The following is a 9,920-nucleotide window of genomic DNA, read 5'->3' on the forward strand; positions in this document are numbered from 1 at the left end:
CAGTGGTTTACTATGATCATCTGTCCTGTATCAGATGAAGAACTTGTTTCAATTACTTTATCAGATCAAAATGTTCCCGGTATTTCTGCTCATCTTGTGCTCGTTACTGATCAAATGATGTCAAAATGTGAACAATGATTATTGAGGATTTAGTATTTTGATTAACAAAATGCCTCACAAAATCGTTCTCCCTCTCTCTCTCTTGCTCGCTCTTTAACTGCCTACATTTCAATCTCTCTCTCTCTCTCTCTCCCTCTCTCCTTATCTCCCTACCCTCAGTTTCATAGCAACTGTATTAGGCACGCCAACACACTCAGCATTAATACAAACTCTTTCCAGGAAAATACTCCTCCCCCCCCCCTCTCTCTCCCAACCTCCATAACTCTCTCCCTCATTCTCCCCCTTCTCTCTTTTTTTCTCTCTCTCATCCCTCCCTCACTCTCTATATCGCTCTCTCTTTCTCCCCCCCCCCCCTCCATCCCTACCTCTCTCTGTCCCACCCGCTCCCTCTCCCTCCCCCCCTCCCCCCTCCCTCCCTCCCTCCCTCCCTCCCTCCCTCCCTCTCTATATCTCTCCCTCTCACCAGAACAGGTGGCCTACTTTCCACCAAACACACCAGGCAGCACCGTGCTGGGCTACCATTGGTCCTGCTTACTGGTGGGACTACCGTGCTACTGGTGCTGTTGCTAGGAGACAGGGGCCCAAAAAAATCTGGCGTTGACCGATTGCACCTGCTTCTAGCACACACTGCGGCATCATGGGAGAAAAACACTGTTGTTTTGTTCTTTGGCTCTATTCCTTTCTTTTTCTGCTTATCTCTCCTTTCAAGGATATGGTGATTGTGTGTGTTCTGCGGGGGTCAATCCCGAACCAGGGCTGTTGTCATGGAGGATCAGTGTTGGCACACGGCCTTTCAGGTGTGTGACTTCAGGTGCTGTGTACACACTTTTGTCCTCGCTGCACATTGCGCCATGGACGGAGTCCCAACCGCGGGTCGCTCCGTCTCCACTCTGTCAAGTGTGCACGGTCCCGACGGGGGTCTGCGCTCGATGAAGGTCAGAGACATCAAACAAAGCACAACACCGGGAACTCGACGTCGCAGCATAAGTGAATTGAGGTCTCTGAGTTAGGGGGTGGGGAGGGCTGGGGCTCAGGGTGTAGTTGGGAGTACCTCCTAGCCGGCTGCCGCAGGTAGGGGTCAGAAGTGCTTCACGTGCTGCGCAATAGATTCAAAAATGGTATTGATTAAAACGTTTTGATCTTCAAATGCACCGAAGTGATTCAAATATAATTTTATTCGACGTCAACTTTCTAAAAGAACACATGTTAAAATAGAGTGTAATCTCTCACTGCTGCAGCCCCTTAGCAGGAACAGTTTAAAAGGTGGCGTGAGCGTGAATTCAAAACAAACAATGAAAAGCATTTACGACGATACAGCACAGGGTTTGTTAGGCTTGGGCCTCTTCTCCGTTTGTCTTTGTTTGTGCCAACCAGCTGGGAGCCAACAGGTGTAGGCTGTTAGCTGGACGCTCCGGGGCGCCCAGGAAACCCTTCCTCGTTACAGGAGTCACCCCAGGGCCGGCACTGACCTCAACCCTGGGCTGCTAACCTTGAGAGCAGCGGGCCCCTGCATTATTCTAGAATCAACCTGAAGGTTAATCACTATTATACTCCAGAGAGGAAAACTATTTACTTGGTAAATATTTTTAAGAGATGCTGATTGCTTCTAGCTAACGAAGATAGTTGTTAACCAAACTAGGCTTTTATAATAGAAACATAACTATAAATGGCTAAATTACTGGAACTGACTGAAATCGTTATATTACTATAACAACTGTTTGAAGCAAACCATAACCTAGTAACAAAGATGGTCCATTACTATAATAATAATTCATAATATGAATAATTCATTTTGACTGCAGACAGATAATACGAGTTGTCAGGCCTGATCAAATTGAGCCAACAAAGTTAAAATCTAAAAATATGAATATTTTAGAGGCCAGCTGACATAGTCAATGACATAGCAGGTCAGGGGAATGTTAACTGACCGCTGCGATTGGCTGTCGCGTCCGATGTGGGAGGAGCTGTGCTGGCGTGCTGCTATGTTGGTGCGGTTCCGTCTGGACTAGTGCTAGACTGGACCCCATCCAGCGCCTAGCTGGACCCGGACCAGCTGGGCTCACTGACACACAGCAGAACACACGGACCAGCTCCCCATCCCTCCCTGTCTCTGTGTCACGCACACAAACACACACAACCACACACACACACACACACACACACACACACACACACACACACACACACACACACCCACACATACACACATGCACGCAAGTGCAAAAACACACACGCCTGTGCAAACACACACACACACACACACACACACACACCCACACACCCACAGACAAACACGTGCATGCAAGCGCACAGACATAGGCGTGCAAACACACACATACACACACACACACACCTGCACGTAAGCGAGCGAGCGCGCACACACACACACACACACACACACACACACACATTGACACAGCAACCCCACTGTGGACCAGAGTGTTAATTGCGATGTGGGTCATTAGGCCAGACTCCGTTCACAAGGTCTGTCTCGCATGCAGCGCTCACGCCGGGGATTCTGGGAAATGTCTGATGCCCGCTGTCAACATCGTAATGATCCCTTGCACCGCTAAAAATACCGGCGTGTTAATTGGTTTAATTTGGGGGTTATTTATGGGGATGGGCAGGTAGTGCTGGGGCAGTGAGTCGTCCCAGGGTAGTGATACGCTGGACCGGGCACTACTTTCTTTCAGTTTACAGCCCAGTTGCTCTGCACCAGCAGTATCATGCTGGTTCTACTGGGAGGAGAGAGGAGAGGAAGAGAGTTATTTAGAGCACGCGTGGTTGTGTAATGGGATTCTACCGGAACAAGACGTAGGAGAGATTCAATTTGATCCTGAGGACTTGATTGACAAAAGTAGTCAGTAAAAAATACTTTCATTTTTTTTAAATAAATGTTAAGATGAGCAAGGAATAAAAGATAATATACCTCTTCAAATTAGTTTAAGTCTGGCTATTGTGATTGACAAAGAAAAAGGTTGAAATAGAATATATAATCACATTCAGAATTGCTTCAGAAGTCCTCAATTATCCATTATAGTCTTCTTATACAGCAGTACTACACTCGTAACAGTACTGAACACCACCACTCAAGATATCACAGTCCGTAAAATCAGAAGAACAAATTGGCAAAAAAAATTAAAAGCTAAAATTGGATTCTTGTACAAAACAATATATCATGTTTATCTTCAGGCATTGGACTAAAATTGTCTTCGCTACTTCCTGATATCGATCATGGTGATAAAATCTACAGGCATGCTACTGAGACAACACTTTAACCGCTCAACACAATAGATCCCTCCTCTCCAAGGTTCATAGCAGGGCTTGGTTACCCACTCACCACTCCCTGCTTCATAAAGCTGTTGGCTTCATAAACCGACAGAGCGGACTGTCCCTGGAACCTCTTTAAAACGTTTTTTCTCCCCTCACTGCTTTCCGGCTACGTCAATAGATATGAAAACAAGGTCCAGACTTTTGATGTCCTTTAGATTCTCACAGGGACGTTTTGATGTTGGCTAAAGGTGAGCTGGGCGATAAAAAGCTCTTGGCTGAGGCTCCAGGCTGACGTTGGGGTCTCCAGTCCAGACCTTGTTCACTGATCTTTATATTGTGAACATCACATGGCTTTGATTCCTCAGTTGTGTTTGCCTCATTTAGTGATATTTCGAGTACTGTTTGTTGTAACTGTACTTCATCGTAAATATTGTTTACAACAACCAAAAAAATCTTACCTCCTGTAGGCTTTTAGTGATGGAAATGAAACATTCGTATAATTACTTGGAAAAATGTCACTTTCAACTTAAGTAATGTATCGTCGGATAACCAACAAACAAGCTCCCTGATTGGCCAACGAGCAATAAAAGCAACTTCATAAAAAGTTCTAAACTCCTGCCCAATCGGATTCGCTGACACGCCTTCCAGTCCATCCAATTAGGAGGCAGTAAAACGTTAGTGTGGGGGCAGCGGGTTAGCAGCTAGCGACGAGCGGCTAACTCCGATACAAACCCGTAGCCCTGCCGGCCCTCAGGAGCCAGGAGGAATTCATTACCATAATGAGGCTGGAGGTCACGTTAAACCTCCATCAAACACTTAAAGCGGCCAGCGGTTGAGCCGTGCTCAGGCCTGGCCTCCGCCGCTACGTGAATCATTCACCCTAATCCCCCGCCCGGCCGGGGCGCCGCCACGCTCCTGTCCCCGCTCACAGGACCGGGCGTGACCTCCAGCGGGGGCCTCTGACCCCCCTGGGGAGGAAGCACCAGGGATTCATCGAGGGTTAACTCAGGGGGCAGGCGGGGTTACGGTCCCCCCCCCCCTCCGCAAATGGAGGGGGGGGGGGCAGCTCCTCGTGTCTAGACCCCCGACGAGGTGCCCTCGTCGGGGGGGAACTGGGTGCGCTTGAGTGGGTCTGACGGAACGCCGCTGCTTGCGTTTTTGGTTGACATCACCTATCTAAGTGGACGGGTTTTTTTTTTTTGATGGGGGGGGCTGGGAAGGGTATAGTGCATGTGAAGTGCATGCGCTGTCTGTTTCATCCAATATGCATGTGTCTCCAGGGCGCGGCAGCGTTATGGGCGGTGTCTCGGCGGTGTCGGGTATCACTCCATTATTTGACCGTATTCTATGGATTATTCCGTTGCATTCATTATTTATCCGCTCGCGCCTCCTAATGTCCGTGGTTCTGTCGTCTTGGTTTGCGGTGATTTGGTAGCAAACAGAGATCAGAGAGGTTGTCTGGTAGACTCCTCCTCTGGGCCTTGGTTTTGGAAGGACACCTTGAAACGTCAAGGCCTGTCTGTCTGTTTGCCTGTCTGCCTGCCTTTCTGTCTGTCTGTCTGTCTGTCTGTGTCTGTCTGTCCGAGACACAGAGGGGCTTCAAGTGCCACTCCCCGCCACTCTGTCCCTTACTCTCCCTACATCCCTTTCTCTCCCTTTATTTATCCCTCCCCCGCCTCTCATTCTCCATCTCTAGAGTTATTTCCCCCTCTCTCTCTCTCTCTCTCTCTCTCTCTCTCTCTCTCTCTCTCTCTCTCTCTCTCTCTCTCTCTCTCTCTCTCTCTCTCTCTCTCTCTCTCTTGCCCTCCCTTGCTCACATCCACTCAATCTCGTCCCCTTTCTCTCTGTCTCTAGACTTACCTTCCTCTCACACTCCCCCTCTCTTTCTCAATATATCTCATGCTTTCCCCCAGACTATACCTCCCTATCTCTCTCTGTCCCTCTCTTCCTCTTTTTCTCCCTCTATCTCATCCTCTCTCTTCCTCCTCCCCCCCCCATCCCCAGTTTCTGTCTGTCTCCCATGACCTTCTCACCTTCGCCTCTTCCACACTAAACAGGTTTTCCTCGGGAGATTCGGGTTGATGTCTCCATCAATCTCTAGCTGTCAGTCGCAACGATCACACACACACAGACACACACACACACACACACACACACACACACACACACACACACACACACACACACACACACACACACACACACACACACACGGATACACAAGGGCACACACTCACGGACACACACACACACACACACACACACACACACACACACACACACACACACACACACACACACACACACACACATCAAACATCAAAACCTCCAACCACTGACGGCTTCAAACCTTTGAAGTTCTCGCATCTCAAAGTGGATCCCTAGTCATTCACGTGGTGCCACGGTAGTGACTCTTTCTTCTGGGACCAAGTATTAGAAGTTTCAACATCAGCAAAATGCAATTGTCAAACGAGAGGTTGCTATTCTATTAACGGCAGCAGAAATGGGTACAAGCCGTCAAGACATTTGCGTTTCCGAGTAAAACTAAAACTGGATACTATTTTGGTGATTGGTGGTGAAGGGATAAACATTAATTAATACACATATTGATCTACTGTGTGTGTGTGTGTGTGTGTGTGTGTGTGTGGGGGGGGGGTGATATGTGTGTGTGTGTGTGTGTTATGGTTGCACAATCCACCCTCCATTCTCACCCAGCCTAGCGTCAAATGCAGCTGTCCTCTTTTTCTGGGTTTCACATATTTCTCTCGTCCTCCCCTTACCTCTACTCCTCCTTCTTCTTCTCCCTCTCCTATTCCTCCTCCTCCTCTCCTCCTCATCATTGTCCTCCTCGTCTCCTCTCCCCTCCTCCTCCTTCCCTCTCTCCTCCATCACCTCCTCCCGTCCTATATATCTACTCTTTCTCCTCCACCTCCTCCCTCTCTTCCACTTATTCCTCCTCTCCCCTCCTCCTGCTCTTTCCATTCCCTCTCCTCCTCTCCCCTCCTCATGTGCCTCATCCATCCTCCTCCTCCTCCTCCTCATCACCTGCCTGCAGTCTCTTCTTTCCTGCGCTTCCCATCAGTGGGAGGTCTGGTGGTCCTCTTGGGTCTCATAACCAATCAGAACGCTTCCTGCGCTTCTTAGTGGGGCAAAACCTACAACCTTAAGAACCGGTCCAGGCCCGGGTTAAATCCCCCCCCGAGGACGGACTGTTAACGGCCTCAACGCGTGCACACTCTGGGGCCGAGCTTGCCGCGACTGCGGCCTCTCAGTGAGGCCAGGGGTCGCAGTTGTCACCTCTAGCACTGTGACCCCTGACCCCCACAGCCCCGACCCCCGACCCCCGACATCACAAGCCGACCCCATTGAACAGAACGATCCTCTCACCAGCTAATTACTTCCCCTCCAGATCTTCATTGATAACTAGTTAATTAGTGAGTGTGTTGTTGCGGAGAGTGGAGAGCTGAAAAGCTTTGTTAAAATATTTCACCAAGATTATAAAGATTAAAAGCTAAACGCTGCAAAAAGGTGATAAGAAGATTTTTCTGATTTCACAGCAGAAATTGAAGGAATTGAGAAAGCAATTTCTAGTCCTATTTCTAGTCTTTCTAGTCACTAAAAATATCTCTTTACCCCCCCATGGTTGTCCCAGGTGTCTGCCTGTGTGCCTCTCAGCCTGGCGTTCTACACGCCTCTCTGTCGGTGATCTGGGATTAAAAAAGCGGCAGACATGTCCACGAGTAGAGAAATGGACAGGTGGTCCGAGATCGCTGTGAGACCCGACCGTATTGTAGGGGCGTCACCACGAGGACAGGGAAGCGGGCCGCCAGCTGATCAGCTTTGATTGCAGTCCCAACGAGGTGTCGACCCGGACACCCTCCTTCTGGCCAGGGCTCCCCAGTAACCAATCCCAAAGGCCGCTTGACTACAAGCTGGTCGTGAATGCATGATGAGGGTTTGACCTGTGAGACGCTTTGGGCATACATCTCCGGGGTTACGGTGGATTGGCGAGGAGGAGGCCGGCCTTACACCCAAGGGGCCTGCTGCAGCACAACCGTGGAGCCGTTGTGAGACACTTTGCTGTTAACTCTTCCTTCTGCATCCCCTTTCACAATCTACTCACCTTAAAATACTTCCCGGTTGCATCCCCCGTCCCACCTGCAGCGATTCTGTGTGAGCGCAGTAGACCTGAATAGAGGTAAATCCCCAAGACTGGTCTGAAGAAGGTCCCATGTGTACAACAAACACCCTCGGTTAGCAACATATTCCAATTAGAAACCATTATGTCAGCCCAAGCGTCATCTGAGCTTACTGTTAGCTGTTAGCGTTGGCGGCGGTGTTGGAGGGGGGTGGGGCGTGTGGTTTGGCCCACCGCGGTACAGCCGCTGAGTCATGGCGGTGACGCGGCTGTACCCTCCAGCTAACCTTACGGTAAGCGATGTGTCGGCTAGGTTACAGCTAGCGCAGCGGAAGGCAAGACTTTACGAGCTGGCGAACAGGCTGTGTGACTCAAGTCCAGCTCACGGTGGTAAAATGAAACTCCGGCAACAATGTTCCAACATATGAACTTTATTAGATCCTCCTGCCAGAACACAACAGAAGTCCAGCAGGGAAACCCACACCTCTCTTTACTACAGGGGGGTTCATTCGGATGTTAGGGTTGAAATGTTGTCAAGACAACTAATTGATTTATTGATTTATAGTAACCTTCACCAAACGATCAGTGCTAAAACTGAGACACTTAAATACAGAACATAACTTAACATCTGAGCAGATGTACTGCAAATGTGTCAAATAAAAAATAGTGTGACTGTTTAAGAATGTTACATCGTTAAAGGAAGCCAAACTACTATAGCACAGTGAAAGCTGGTTTAAGATTGCTTCAGAACTGGTTTGAGTAGATCAAACTGGTTTGAGACAGTGAAAATGGATTAAGACGGTTCAACTGGCTTAAGAATATGAAACAGATTGAAGATAATACAACTCTTTTGAGACAGAAAAACTGGTTTGAGTTTGTCTATAAGTTATGAGTCATAGAAACTGGGAATTCTTTGTCAGAAATCATGCATCTTTCTATTTTTTTTGGATCATCTTTTTTATTTGGGATGGGTACACAACCATCAACAAACTACACAGAATGTCTGTATATCCCTTCCCTCCACCAACATGAACACACGCAGCCATACATACATGCATATCTGCATGCATAGACTTACATGCATGCGTTGCGCATATACAACATACACAGAAAAAAATAAAATAAAAAATAAAATCCTAACACCAATAACAATACTATTGATAATAATAGAAATAATAATAATAAGACAATGAAAAAATGTAATAATATGTCCGTATCTGATAGTGAGCCAGTACCACAGCGTCGTATACGGACAACCCGACCAGTGCATGCGGCGGGCGCAGCTGCAGCCGACGCATACATGCATGTGTCAGCGCGTCGGCGTTAATGAGAGTTAATAAGCAGGACGGCCTAATTAAGCTGAACGACAATACACACCAGTAGGGGGGTCTGACCTCTTGACTGGTGTCCGACACATCCGCCCACATCACATCACTGCTGACACACGCGCACACGCACACAGACACACATGCACACATGCACACACGCACGCACGCACAGACACACACTGACACACACGCACGCACGCACACGCACGCACGCACACACACACTCACAGTGTATCATTTTGAACATCGACCAGGCTGTTTTGTGGTTCAGCATCATTTGTCACTCCCAGTGTCTTGATGAGCCTCCAAAACTCAGCAGGAGCCGTCCCATAAATACTCAGCTACTATCGCTGGCCTGCAGCTAACGTTCAGCTAGCATGCATCTAACATACACCTAGCTTACACCAAGTCTACAGAGAACCGCTGTTGAGGAAGTAGAGTGTAACGTCCGGAATATGTAAAAGGAATTCTGGGTAGTGTAGTGGGGTTACGTGGTTGCAGGGTTGAGAATTTATGCACTCAAATGGTTGTCGCAAAATTGACTTAATTAAGGGACGTAAATCCTTGTTTTGCTGGCCCACTGTCTCTTTTGTGAACGCGCTAAGCAATGGAACAAAAATAAGTCTTTCATTCAGTATTACTTCAGAACAGTTCTGCGCCGATTCATAATTTGCAGTCGATACGTTAGATAGAAGTGTGGCTATTACCCCAGAACGTGAGGCCAAGCTTTCCTGGCCCTGGAACTGGCACTACAGTGAAGGCAGCTCCAGTGAGCCGCCCTGACGTACCTCAGGAGGCAGGAGGCAGGAAAGGTAACACTGGCGCGTGTATCTAGATTTAGAAACCTGACTGTAATGGTGTAGTGGCACCAGATTGACTGTCTGCCTCGTGCCTGCTTTGGATAAAACAGCATCTGCTGAATGAGTGCATATTTAAATGAGCGAGTAAATAAACAATCGGCAAAACATCCGTGGATGTTTGTGGCTCTCCAGAAGGACAGCTGGGCCCGGTCTGGTCTACAGATGGTCCGCCCGTTTGGATCAGCTGCTACAGGAATTCTC

Source organism: Gadus morhua, chromosome 23, assembly GCF_902167405.1.
Source record: "Gadus morhua chromosome 23, gadMor3.0, whole genome shotgun sequence".
NCBI classification, from domain to species: domain Eukaryota; kingdom Metazoa; phylum Chordata; class Actinopteri; order Gadiformes; family Gadidae; genus Gadus; species Gadus morhua.